At 38.8% G+C, this 13,673-nt stretch overlaps 1 protein-coding gene across 3 annotated transcripts in view; it reads right to left on the bottom strand.

Annotated features, from left to right (window-relative positions):
• nrxn3a (neurexin 3a) overlaps nt 1-13,673 on the bottom strand; it is a 200,104-nt gene that overhangs the window by 165,784 nt on the left and 20,647 nt on the right. The window lies entirely within an intron of this gene.

Raw genomic sequence — 13,673 nt, 5'->3', positions numbered from 1 at the left:
CTGTCAGACAATCCACCCTGTCTCAACCTGTCCCTCTCAGGAGCCAAGCCTGAAGAGGACGGCCCAGAGTGGGTAATGCCCCGATTGCACCTGCCCCTTGAGACATCGCCCCCCAGAACTGGGGAAGCGCCCAGGGCTGGCCCACCTTCATCTGTGTCATCTCTGAGTACCATGGAGCCCCGACGCAATCCGGAGCCACTAGGATGACTGACAGACGTTCTCGCCTCACTCTCCCCAGGAGAGGGAGAATGAGACGCAGTGGTGGAAAGGCGTAGAGCAGGGGTGCCCAACCTTTTTTGAACCGAGAGCTACTTTTAAAGTTGCCAGTCTGCAGAGATCTACCAGTCCAAAGAGAGAGGCGTAGCCATTACTGACAGCCTACTACCAGGTAAATACACACTTCTACTTGTATAAAACTGACCTTTGTACGATTAATACTTCATAAAATACTGCAGATCCTTTATCTTACCTCTTTCTAATCTACACACATACAAGTATTTAACTGAAGTTACACAACAGTGTTGTTGATACAGAGTTGGAGTTTATTCACACGTCACATACTACAGTAATGTTTTCAAGAAACATTGAACAGTGCTGCCACATATGACACAGGAGAAAGAGAAAAGACTCTGAACCCTTTCTTTGCCATTATATAAAAATAGTGTTGCTCCAAAAGTATAAATTAGGCTTACTAATAAGACAACTCAGATCTGAAGCTACACAGGAATCTGCTGCCAAAGTGCAATTAAAAAGACAAAATTAATAGAATTGTTGCATTTTAGTAGAGTATAAAAAGAAATGCCTTTAAAATAGGATGCAAGCAACACCAGTTTCTTAACCTGAATTGATAATAGACTATAATCAATTTAAGTTTGCATTCTTATACCATTTTGTACAATAATTATAATGAATAAGTTCAAACAAACTAAAACTTACAGATGATTAATAACGGTATCTAACTTGAGTTTTTATTATATCAAAAACCTGTTGAAATGCTACTGTTATTTTTACTGTCCCCAAAAAGCGTGTCGGCAGCCTCCAGGAATGCTTCTTTCACAACTTTGCCGTCTTTGAAAGACTTCATGTGTTTGGCAAGAACGTGACTGACACGATAAGATGCTATGGTAGCAGCCTTGCTCTTGTTGTTGGGCCTGGTGAAAATGGACTGCTGTGCATTTAGCTGTCCTTTCAGGTCCCTCACCTTTTGGGAGCGTAGGGCAGAATTAGGAGGGAATTCCGTCTCGTAGCGTTTGTGCACTGTTTTGAAATGCCGCTCCTAAATTACCCTTCGATAAAGCCACGCTCGCATTGCAGATGAGACAGATGGACTTTGAATTGGAATAGATACAAAAATAATCATCCTCCCACTCGGAGTGAAAATGATATATTTTGGGCTTTTTTGCTTCTGCCATAATTGTGGTCTTGTGTGTGTGCGGACTGTCACTCCTGTTGACACGGACAACGTCAGCTATAGTGCCCACTGCCCACCAGCCACGCCCCGACACATGGGGTCACGCCGGCCAATCACAAAGCTTTGATGCGTTCAAGTGCATTATTCTGGCACAGGAAGATTATGTTATAGGACATTAACGATAAAACAGAATATTGTTGTTCTATTTTTAGACACATCTCGCGATCGACTGGGAATCTCCGGTCGATCGCGATCGACTGGTTGGGCACCCCTGGCGTAGAGCATGGCTACGGCCATGGCTCGTGTGCGAATGCGTCCACCCCCAAGGGCGGATCGTCGCTCAGAGCCATGGAGAACCACAGGGCACAGTGGCTGTTGCGCCGGCTGGCGAACAGGTCCACTTCCGCTCTCCCGAACTGGGCCCAGTTCTGCTTCACCACCTCCGGGTGAAGCGCCCACTCGCCTGGCAGGGGGCCGCCCCTCGACATGAGGTCGGCCCCTCTGTTCTCCAGTCCCTGGATGTGGAGGGCTCTCAGAGATAACACCACCTCTGAAGCCCATAACCACAGTTTCTCCGCCGTGGTCAACAAAGCGGCGGAGCAGACTCTGCCCTGCCTGTTGATATAAGCCACTGTGGTGCTGTTGTCGCTCCTGACCATTACATGTCTCCCCCGAATTAAGGGTTTGAAATGCTGGAGGACCAACACTACTGCCCGCAGCTCTAGGAGGTTGCTGTGCCGTGTCTCTGTTAGAGACCAGCGCCCACCTATAGCTCTCTTCAGGCAGGTCCCTCCCCATCCTGTTCTGGACGCGTCCGTGAACACTGTGATGTAAGAGGTCACCCGTCCCAGTGGAGACCCCCTCCATAGGTGATCCGGACCCCCTCTTCCGGTGAGACGTAACGCTCCTGGAAATGTTCCAGCCGCCACCGGTCAGGAGGCGAGGCCTCCTTTTACACGGTGGGATGCGCGCGCATTCAGGTAGGCCCGCCCCAGGGCCGGCTACGTCTATAGAAGTCTCAGTGGATGAATAATTGCATGATATGATCAAGGGGTAGTACCCATAGAGTCCAGTAGAGGGCGGAGCCTGTGAGAGATATAACCAAAGCTTTCAACAAGTTCCTCTCAACTTCTTCTGGGATAGCCGAAAATCAAACTGTGTGTGGGGGCTATTAGAGAGCAGAGTCTGTTGAAATGACCTGAAAGCACCGCAGTTCTATGAGTTTCTATGCGTTTGTGTGTACCCAGATGGCACCACATTGGTTTCAAAGAGAAAGGAATAAGTGACAGATTAATTTTAGGTGATTCTACCACAAAGACCATTCAACACGCAGCATGATAGAAGGTACATCTATAGTTTGATTAAAATGGCGCGTAATATGCAATTGAGCGCTTATTCTATTTTTAGTGCCCAAAAATCAGCATTCACCCCTTAACACACACATTCATCATGAGCATTAAAATAAATTCACATGCATACACAGAAAAATGTAGGGATACATTTTATTAACACAATCTTCTTATAAGTGATAATTTAATCTACCTCCTGATCCCAAATATTACACAACTTTCCCTACAGTGAACTAACTGAAATCACATCAACATATATTTAAATAGCTTCGGAAGCAACAGCTTCAGTTAAATTAATGGATTCTATCCAAGAAAAGAAGAAAAAGAGGGGATAAGAGAACAGGAAAGAACACATTAAGAGTGTGTGTTGTCAGTGCTGCTCTCAGTCTGGTCTGGGTCTGTTGTTTTGGTGAGCACTGCTGAGTGTTGGCAGAGGAGCTGGCAGCACGGCACAGTATGGAGCTGCAGGAACAGCTCGGCTGTGAGCGGCGGCCAAAAATGGTTTTGGTCTGAATCACATGACAAGGTGTTAGTGTGCTTTAATATTTATTACATCCCCTCTGTTTTTAGATCTTCGCATAGTTTATTTATACCATAAACTAAGTACAGAAAATAGCATATGTGTATATGTATCTCTTGACATTGATTTATGAATGCAAACATCCACTGCCTTTAACATGAATTATACCTATCCGTAAAGAATACATGACTGAACTATGGTCCCACTACATGTTACACTCATGAGTCAGCGGGGTCCTCCCATGATAGTTAGTGGGGGGTGAAGTTCAACTTTTATTAAAATGAACTGTCTGTTGGGATGTCGATTTAGCCATATATACTAATTTCACATGATCGTGCTTTATTGTGAAAATCCACTTCCTGTTTCGTCACCTGAAAGTGTTCACTCCGTCGCCTAAAGACAGTACTACAGTAACCAATAGCCACTGTAGCCTGACCTTTGACGTCATGTCACACATTAATAAATATATGTATATATATACACATTTATTTAATAGATTATATATACATAATTGTATACATAATATATACAATTAATTGTATAGACTCCCTCAGTGGTTTAGATTAACTGTGTACATTTACTCCAGTACTGTACTTAAGTACACTTTTGTACCACTACAATTCAATGGTAAATAGTACTCTACTACATTTATTTAATACCTTTAGTTACTTTACAGATGTGGATGAATGATGTGAAATCTAATCAAGTGTTAAATCAGACTTTAGTTCCACCTGGAGTAAATCCACAAGCTACCCTGCAGTATACAAAGTCATTCAAACTAGCTGCACCTTTAACAGTTTTGAGAACACTTTCATGATCAATCATTATAAAACATATCATATATATTATTCTGAAATGGACCAATCTGCACAATGACTACTTTTACTTTTGGTACTTTAAGGATTTTTTGATGCAAATACTTTTGTACTTTTCTTGAGTAACTTTTTGAATGCAGGACTTTTACTTGGAACGGAGTATTCCTAAACTCTGGTACTTCTACTTCAACGTAATCTGAAAGATCTGAATAGTTCTTCCACGTCTGGACACCCTACATGTGAGCCTTGAAATTCAAATCAGATTCCAAAACCACTCCTAAATGTCTTGCTTTTTGTCTTGGGTTGAATCCTAGTGTAGCTAGTATGGAGGTCAGTTATGGCTAAAGCTGTAAACAAATAAAAGAAATCTGTGACATCCAGGCCTTTATATTTGATTTCCAAAGATCAAAGTGTTTGAAGGATTTGAAGGATTAGCCATTTATAGATAATATAACATTTCATTCACAGAGCAACATGCTCACATATTGTATTCAAAAAAAGCATCTGGTGGTGTACAGTATCAAAGAAAACCTGTATCAATGATCAAATATATATTAATGTTAAATCCATTAGATATAATTAAATCCAAGGTATCTCAGTGTGTGAGAGTCTGTATGATAACATGCTGTTTATGAGCCATTCACTCCAATAACTAAACAACTAAAAACCTTGGCTCTGGTATCTGCCAGGTAAACTTCTCAACACTCACATGTGTACAAAAGGCATGTTGTTGGATTGTTGCCGTTGGACTGTTGATGTTGTGCAGATATATTTGTTTTTATTACAGTGCAGACACTTTTCTGCTTGCTCTTGCCTCTGCTTACTTTTTTATGCTGATTTTCCTATTTTTCTTTTCGGAAAACTTCGAGCAGCGGCTCCTGGACATTAACTTATCAATGGGACAGTTATTCTTCGTAAATAGACGTAGGGTTTCAGCCATATTTCAATATTTTTACGACGATCTCAGCCTTACAGTAGCGTGGCCTAGCAACAGCTAAAGCCTGGTACTGCATGCTATTTAGCTTAACCAGTTAAACCCCACGGCAAAACGCAACATCTTGCAAGAAACAGCGTCTGAGGGCTTCTTAACATTTAATAAACTATGAATGTGTCATAATCACTTAACGGGAAGAAACTCAGCTTTCAGACAATATTAACCATGTTTAGCTAAACAAAACAAAAGTGTAATAACAAAGGCTCTGAATTAGCCCTGAGTGAAAAAATGCTGACGCAATTAGCACAGAACTCAAGGTAAAATACCCTTATTACTTATCGTATCTGCACAAACAAGATATCGAGCAAGCTGAGATTCAACAGATTCCAGACATATAAGTATCATCACTGAGCGATGAGAACTCGCGACAGGGGAAGCGAAAACAGACATCACAACACGTAGCTTCACGGAGGAAACACGGGAGAAATTCTTACCTATGCTGTTGTTCTGATCAAAAGTTGTGTTCATTAAAACGATAAAAACGGTAGAAACGCTGCTGAAGGTTAATCCATAGGTTAATCCAATGTGTCTGTGTCACTTTGAAATGATTACTGATAATCCATCTTCATATTTATGTCAATAATGGAGATTTCATATTAGCTGCTACGCATCACTCATGCCCCTTTCACACCGGCGCTTTTCCAGCTCCAGCTCCTGCTCGGAGCTGGAGCTGGAAAAGCGCCGGTTTTTCCTGTTCACACCGCAGCGGCGGCGCGTCATAGCTCCGGAATGCGGTTCACTTCCAGCTCCAAAAAATTGTCGGTCCAGAGGCAAGAGCTTCGGAGCTATGACGCGGCGTCGCTTACGTCTCTTACGTCGAGGCGTGCAGGAAACCTTACTTTGACCATCCGTTCGCTGTTATTGATCATTGTGGAGATACATGGGCTGTACAGGTTGTCATGTCCGACTATCACAAGTAGAATCATAATGAAAAATACGCCGGTAAAATGTGCCTGTAGAAAACGGCTTAGCAAGTAGTCAGTTTTAACACCCATGTTATACCAGAGAAACGGTAAATTTAAATGCCGGTAAATGCCGCTGAAACACATTAATAAACAATGAACCACGGCACTCTGGAGAAAAGTATAAGGTTGGAGAAGTCGTTATTTAATTTAATCTGGCTTCGTATGATTAAAAGCAACACGATCATCGACCCGACGCAGTCCCCGGCCCGTTGTTGTTGTGGGAGAAAATCAGCGACGTAAACTGTGACGTCATGACGCAGCAGCGGCAGCTCTGGGCAGTGTGAACAGAGCGGGAGCTGAAAAGGGAAACCGGAGCTGAACCAGAAAAGCTCTCGCTAGGAGCTAGAAAGGGAAAAGCGCTTCATTCACCAATGGGTAATGTTTAGATGGATTTTAAGAACTTCCCCTCGATTCTATTGGCTCTAACGGTTAAAAAGAGGTGTCAATCATCAGAATCGACCAAGGGGGGCCATAGATATGGAAAATTCACCCAAATGACCCCAGAAGTGTTTTTTTTTTTCTAAATCTCTCTAAAAAGGTAAAATGTCACTTGTTTTGCATCAATCTTAATACAGGGTACTTATTATATGTTATAGTTTGGATTCCTAAAGCTTTTAGTCTACTATCCCATCATTCAAGGGTGGTTTTCACTACAGATGTAGAACTCCAGATAGGACTCCAGCTTACAGCTTCCTGCCTAAGACCTGCCTAAGACCAGCGTCTGGGAATGTTAAGCCCTCCCACTATTTTCCAAGAGGGCGTTGCCAGATTTTCAATTTCAGGATTTAACCAGGAGATGGCGCTTCATTCACAAATACAGAAAGACAACTTTTCATGGACTTTCAGGTGTGTTTTGAAGAGCATTTGAACACATCAATATTTAAGATCAAATAAAGTATATCTAATCTTGTAATTCAATAATATATAGTCTTTATATATTAAATAATCATAATAATAATGTAAATGTTTACATTACACTTCTTTATTTGTTATGCTCATATAACAAATGCTCGTTACCTTTACAATTGTTTGCTTTAATATGCAGTATATTTTTTGTATATTTTTGTGTTTGCTTCCTCCTGCTCCCTTTCGGACACATACTGTATCATTATTAATATTATTAATATGAAGATATTATTAAGATAAGATAAGATAAGATGTTACTTTATTGATTGAACATTTTAGTTTAGAATGTGCTATCCCACGGTAATTCAGAAGGCTCACAGGTCACATTCCTACGGTGGCCCGGAAGTGCAAGACACCACAGCATTTCAGAAAACACCACCGCATTTCAGAAAACACAACAGCATTTCAGAAAACACTACAGCATTTCAGAAAACACAACAGCATTTCAGAAAACACTACAGCATTTCAGAAAACACAACAGCATTTCAGAAAACACCACAGCATTTCAGAAAACACAACAGCATTTCAGAAAACACTACAGCATTTCAGAAAACACTACAGCATTTCAGAAAACACAACAGCATTTCAGAAAACACCACAGCATTTCAGAAAACACTACAGCATTTCAGAAAACACAACAGCATTTCAGAAAACACAACAGCATTTCAGAAAACACCACAGCATTTCAGAAAACACTACAGCATTTCAGAAAACACAACAGCATTTCAGAAAACACAACAGCATTTCAGAAAACACCACAGCATTTCAGAAAACACTACAGCATTTCAGAAAACACAACAGCATTTCACAAAACGCTACACCATTTCAGAAAACACTACAGCATTTCAGAAAACACCACAGCATTTCAGAAAACACTACAGCATTTCAGAAAACACAACAGCATTTCAGAAAACACAACAGCATTTCAGAAAACGCCGCAGCATTTCAGAAAACACTACAGCATTTCACAAAACGCTACACCATTTCAGAAAACACAACAGCATTTCAGAAAACACTACAGCATTTCAGAAAACGCCGCAGCATTTCAGAAAACACTACAGCATTTCACAAAACACAACAGCATTTCAGAAAACGCCGCAGCATTTCAGAAAACGCTACAGCATTTCAGAAAACACAACAGCATTTCAGAAAACACAACAGCATTTCAGAAAACACCACAGCATTTCAGAAAACACTACAGCATTTCAGAAAACACCACAGCATTTCAGAAAACACTACAGCATTTCAGAAAACACTACAGCATTTCACAAAACACAACAGCATTTCAGAAAACGCCGCAGCATTTCAGAAAACGCTACAGCATTTCAGAAAACACAACAGCATTTCAGAAAACACCACAGCATTTCAGAAAACGCTACACCATTTCAGAAAACACAACAGCATTTCAGAAAACACCACAGCATTTCAGAAAACACCACAGCATTTCACAAAACGCTACAGCATTTCAGAAAACACAACAGCATTTCAGAAAACACCACAGCATTTCAGAAAACGCTACACCATTTCAGAAAACACTACACCATTTCAGAAAACACAACAGCATTTCAGAAAACACAACAGCATTTCACATTGGACGGAAAGGGTATTCCTTTAGGGAGAACACTTCTTGTTTGTGATTGGACAGAGCCAGCCAGAGAAGCACTGCTGTGATTGGTTGTTTTTGCTGCCAGTCAAGAAATGACGCTTCGTGATTGGTCAGCACCCGACAGCGCAACATGTCCCAACACATCAGCCGTTAGCTGTTAGCACACACTCAGAGCTCACAGCTCCTCATATCTGTTCAGAAACTGGTCAAAAGTTAAACAAGTACAAACCACAGACTGTCTATGTCATGGCGAATACAGTCGCTGCTTTATTTATGTCTGTATGATGCTGTTGTGAGTGTGGACGGAGCAGCTACAGGTTAGTTTAGCTTTTTAGTTAGTTTAGTTAGTTTTTTTTAGTTTTTTATCAGTAACGAATTTAGCAGTTGAACATAAAAGTCAACTAACTGAGTGTCACTTGCAATGACAGTGTTGTGTTTTTATTTTATGAACCTTTTACATTAAAAATGGTTGTTGAATATATAAATATTATTATGAATATGGATAAATACTAGGCTATTTATTATAAACGTTAGTCCTTAACATCTATCACTGTGTATATCACCATTCTTTAATTAAATGTTTGATAAGTGCATGCAGATCACAGTACAGTAAAACACGTACACAAACTAAGACTTAGTTTGGTTTCCCCACGTCTCCCCGTCCCGAAAATAATAAAACACTTCACTGAACATAAAAACATAAAAGTCATCTGAGTGTCACTTGCAATGATAGTGTTGTGTTTTTATTTTATGAACCTTTTACATAGCCCACGAAAAACTATAAAAAAATATACCATAATATAAGATTGAGATTTTTGTACATTATTTTGTTAAATAAAAACATGGTGATGTTTTGTAAATGATTACATGTCTCTTATTTAGCACAGAGTATGATCCTATCCGTGACATATGGATCTTAACAATATTACATTCGTAAAATAAATGGTAGACATATCAAATTGTTTCCTCTTTTTATTTGATTTATTATTTTCGGAACGGGGAGACATGTGTGATTAAAAATGAGCGCTTATTCTGTAAATAACAAATATACCTAAAAAACATACCAAACATATTCATATATACTGGAGCTTAAATTAAGAAATATGTAGCCTATAATGTGATCAATAATGATTTTAAACAAACTACGTATAACTACCACATTATAACTGAGTGAATGTAAAACTTAAGGATACAGTTATGAAGACATATCTGACCGTTAAATACATTATTAAAATATCCATTTCCACTGGGTGACTAATTTCAATTGATGTTGACACCATCTCACAACACTCCAAAAATAACATGACTTTCTGAAGCACAATTTAAAATGTATGCTGTTTAAAATCTCAAATTAGATCTATTGTCCATCTATATTTTGATTATTTGTTTAATGGGAACTGTCCATAATCAAAGAGTCATTCCAATTTAGACTGAGAAAGTCAGTCAGCGAATATCAGGACATTCTGATGTAACATTTCAAGATAAAAGACCTTTGAAATGTCATATATGAGCTATCGTCCCGCTGTTTTTAGATAAGAATGAACTATTAACAATAGTATTGTAGTGCCGAGAGATAGGAGTCGGAGGCGGTGCATCGAAGGTGCAAAAGGTAACTTTATTGAGCAGCAGAAAAGCACATGGCTTGCAGTCCGGGAAGCATAAACGTCTCAAATATCCATACAAAAATCTTTTGTTATTTTATTTTAAATAAAATGAAGGACATTCACAGTTAATGTAATTAGATATCAATTATGAATGCCATACATATTGCATACATTCACAGTCAATATTTCTTCAGTATGTATGATAGCTGTCTAACAGAAGTTAAATCCATTTCTCACTTATTCTGACAATGTACTTAACCCCAAATAAAAGAACCCAATAAAAACAGTTGTTAAATAATAGTGAAGTCACGTTGTAATAACAATAACTCATCTCTCGGTTTGAGTGTTCTTTTTCTGCTTTGCCAAAAGCCACTGTGTCAAGTGTCTAATGGCTCTGGAACACTCTGCCCCTCCATGTGAGGTCGGCCCAGACCCTAGGGTTTTTTAAATCTACACTAAAAACACACTTCTTCTCTCTGGCCTTCTAGTTAGAGCGGAGCACGACTCCTGACTTTTCCTTGTGTTTTATTTTTATTTTTTATATATATCTGTCGTAATTTATTGTCTTTTATTGTGATTGTAGTAATGTGTTTTTATTACATGTACAGCACTTTGGCTCGACCAAAAATCGATTTTAAATGTGCTTTATAAATAAAACTTGATTTGATTTGATTTGATTAGTGACTATTTTTCTTAGCGGATGCATGTCAATTTAAATCAATTCATACAACTATTTTTTAAATCAATAAAAACATTTTCTAAATCCATAAAAGCATTTCAATTAATATTGGGAGTCATGTCGTTACTTTGTTGAGAATGTGGCCATGTAATAAGCGGGATAATTTGCAGCGACTTGGTCATTATGGGGAAAATAACACCCGTCGGGATCCTGATCTGCCTGACGAGGCTCCATTAAAATATAAATATTTTTAGTGAATTACTGAGTTTAGGCACGTTAATAACGTTTTAATGAAGTTGAATACAATACTCTCAACTCTTTCCAGGACAAGCCGAGGCCCTGCCTGCCAGTAGCTTTGCCGATATCTGTGTTGATAGGTAATAGATTAAGAGCGGTGAATCAGCTTAGAAACAGGAAGCGCTCAAATGTTTGTGTGAGTTTATCAAATGTAGGCTTATATCCATGCAAATACTATGGTAGATACCAACTACAATAAAATGAACATATTTTACCGTGATTTAATTGTAATACACGTTTCAAAATGATGCCGAAGTAACAACATACTGATACCGGTTAGTAAAATCCATTAATTAATGCTTTGACAAGTGTGCAGACAAGACGGCAGGCGAAAAAACATTTAAAATGCGTGTTTTCTGAATGGAGATCGGATCGATCAGGCTAAGCTAACCTGTAGCTGCTCCGTCCAAACTCACAACAACGTCATACAGACAGAAATAAAGCAGCAACTGTATTCGCCACGACATAGACAGTCTGTGGTTTGTACTAGGGTTTCCGTTAGCCGGTAATTACCGTTTTTTAGCTGGTAACATTTATAAAAAAACTGTAAATTCAAAACCTGCCGGTCAAAATGTTTGGCAATAATTAGGGATGCTCCGATCGATTGGCCGCTGATCATTATCGGCCGATATAACAATACTCTTAATAGTTTGATCGGTGCTCTCTATAAAGGCAGATCAGGAGAGCTGGATCTGATCGATATGGACATAAACGCGAGTGAAGTATAACTGGACGCGAGAGAGAGATCAGAGATCAGATCAGCTGTTGAGTCTGACCGAGACACGCAGCTCTGCATGATCACCTCTGCATGATCACCTCACTAAACAGCTCCACTGTTTAGTGAGGTGTATGAGAAACTGACGGGCTGTCAGGAGAGAGGGAGGGAGAGAGGAAAAGAGATCTGTTTCTCCCGTGTTATTATTCAAAGTTAATGTAAACTTTTGAATAATGTACTTCATCTACTATAAGTAGTTTGTTTGAATGTAATAATTATGTTGTTTGTTGTTTGGGGAAGCGCATCATTTATTGAAAAATGAATCTGAACTTTTCGAACTTTTACGATTATAAACTGAAGCATATCCGGTCATAGTCCGGTAATTACCTGCTAACGGAAACTCTGCTACACAATTCTTCTTATTATTATTATTATTATTATTATTGAAACATGACCGGTAAGTTTAGAATTTGTCCAGTAAAATAAATAATTTTCCGGACATTTGACCGGCAAGAAAAAATCCTAGCGGAAACCCTGATTTGTACATGTTTAACTTTTGTCCAGTTTCTGAACAGATATGAGGAGCTGTGAGCTCTGTGTGCTAACAGCTAACGGCTGATGTTTTGGGACATGTTGCGGTGCTGACCAATCACGAAGCATCATTTCTTGACTGGCAGCAAAAACAACCAATCACAGCAGTGCTTCTCTGGCTGGCTCTGTCCAATCACAAACAAGAAGTGTTCTCCCTAAAGGAATACCCTTTCCGTAAAAGTTGAAATGTTGAAGTGTTTTGTGAAATGCTGTAGCGTTTTATGAAATGCTGTAGTGTTTTCTGAAATGCTCTAGCATTTTGTGAAATGCTGTAGTATTTTGTGAAATGCTGTGGTGTTTTCTGAAATGCTGTAGTGTTTTCTGAAATGCTGTAGTGTTTTCTGAAATGCTGTGGTGTTTTCTGAAATGCTGTAGTGTTTTCTGAAATGCTGTAGTGTTTTGTGAAATGATATAGTGTTTTCTGAAATGTTGAAGTGTTTTCTGAAATGCTGTAGCGTTTTGTGAAATGCTGTAGTGTTTTCTGAAATGTTGAAGTGTTTTCTGAAATGCTGTAGTGTTTTCTGAAATGTTGAAGTGTTTTATGAAATGTTGAAGCGTTTTATGAAATTATGTAGTGTTTTATGAAATGCTGTAGCGTTTTGTGAAATGCTGTAGTGTTTTGTGAAATGATATAGTGTTTTCTGAAATGCTGTAGTGTTTTCTGAAATGCTGTAGTGTTTTCTGAAATGTTGAAATGTTTTATGAAATGTTGAAGCGTTTTATGAAATGCTGTAGTGTTTTGTGAAATGCTGTAGCGTTTTGTGAAAGGCTGTAGCGTTTTGTGAAATGTTGAAGTGTTTTATGAAATGCTGTGTAGGCCCGTCACGATAATTAATTTTGTTGGACGATACATTTTCCCGGAAATTATTGCGATAATATTGTTGGCACCGTTGTAAGACAATTTTAGACCACTGACATAATGTAAGTACATCCTTTCAAACAGAACTTTTTATTAAATATTCAACATTGCAAATGAAATGTGAAATAATATTCTTATATATAAATTATATATAATAAATAAAACAAATACATTTAATTATAACAAATTAATTAAAATCACACACAACCAAAACAATCAATTAAATAGAATCAGGCTTCAAAACAGAGCTCTCTCTCTCATATATATATATATATATATATAAATAAATATGAGCACACATTGTCTCACAAGCAAAAAAACCTCCTTAAAACAACAGTCAAGTGTACAGTCCACTGTCCATA

This window comes from Trematomus bernacchii, unplaced genomic scaffold (assembly GCF_902827165.1).
Source record: "Trematomus bernacchii unplaced genomic scaffold, fTreBer1.1, whole genome shotgun sequence".
Lineage (NCBI taxonomy): Eukaryota > Metazoa > Chordata > Actinopteri > Perciformes > Nototheniidae > Trematomus > Trematomus bernacchii.
The sequence above is the reverse complement of the archived record's forward strand: the minus strand, read 5'-3'. Positions and strand labels throughout refer to the sequence as shown.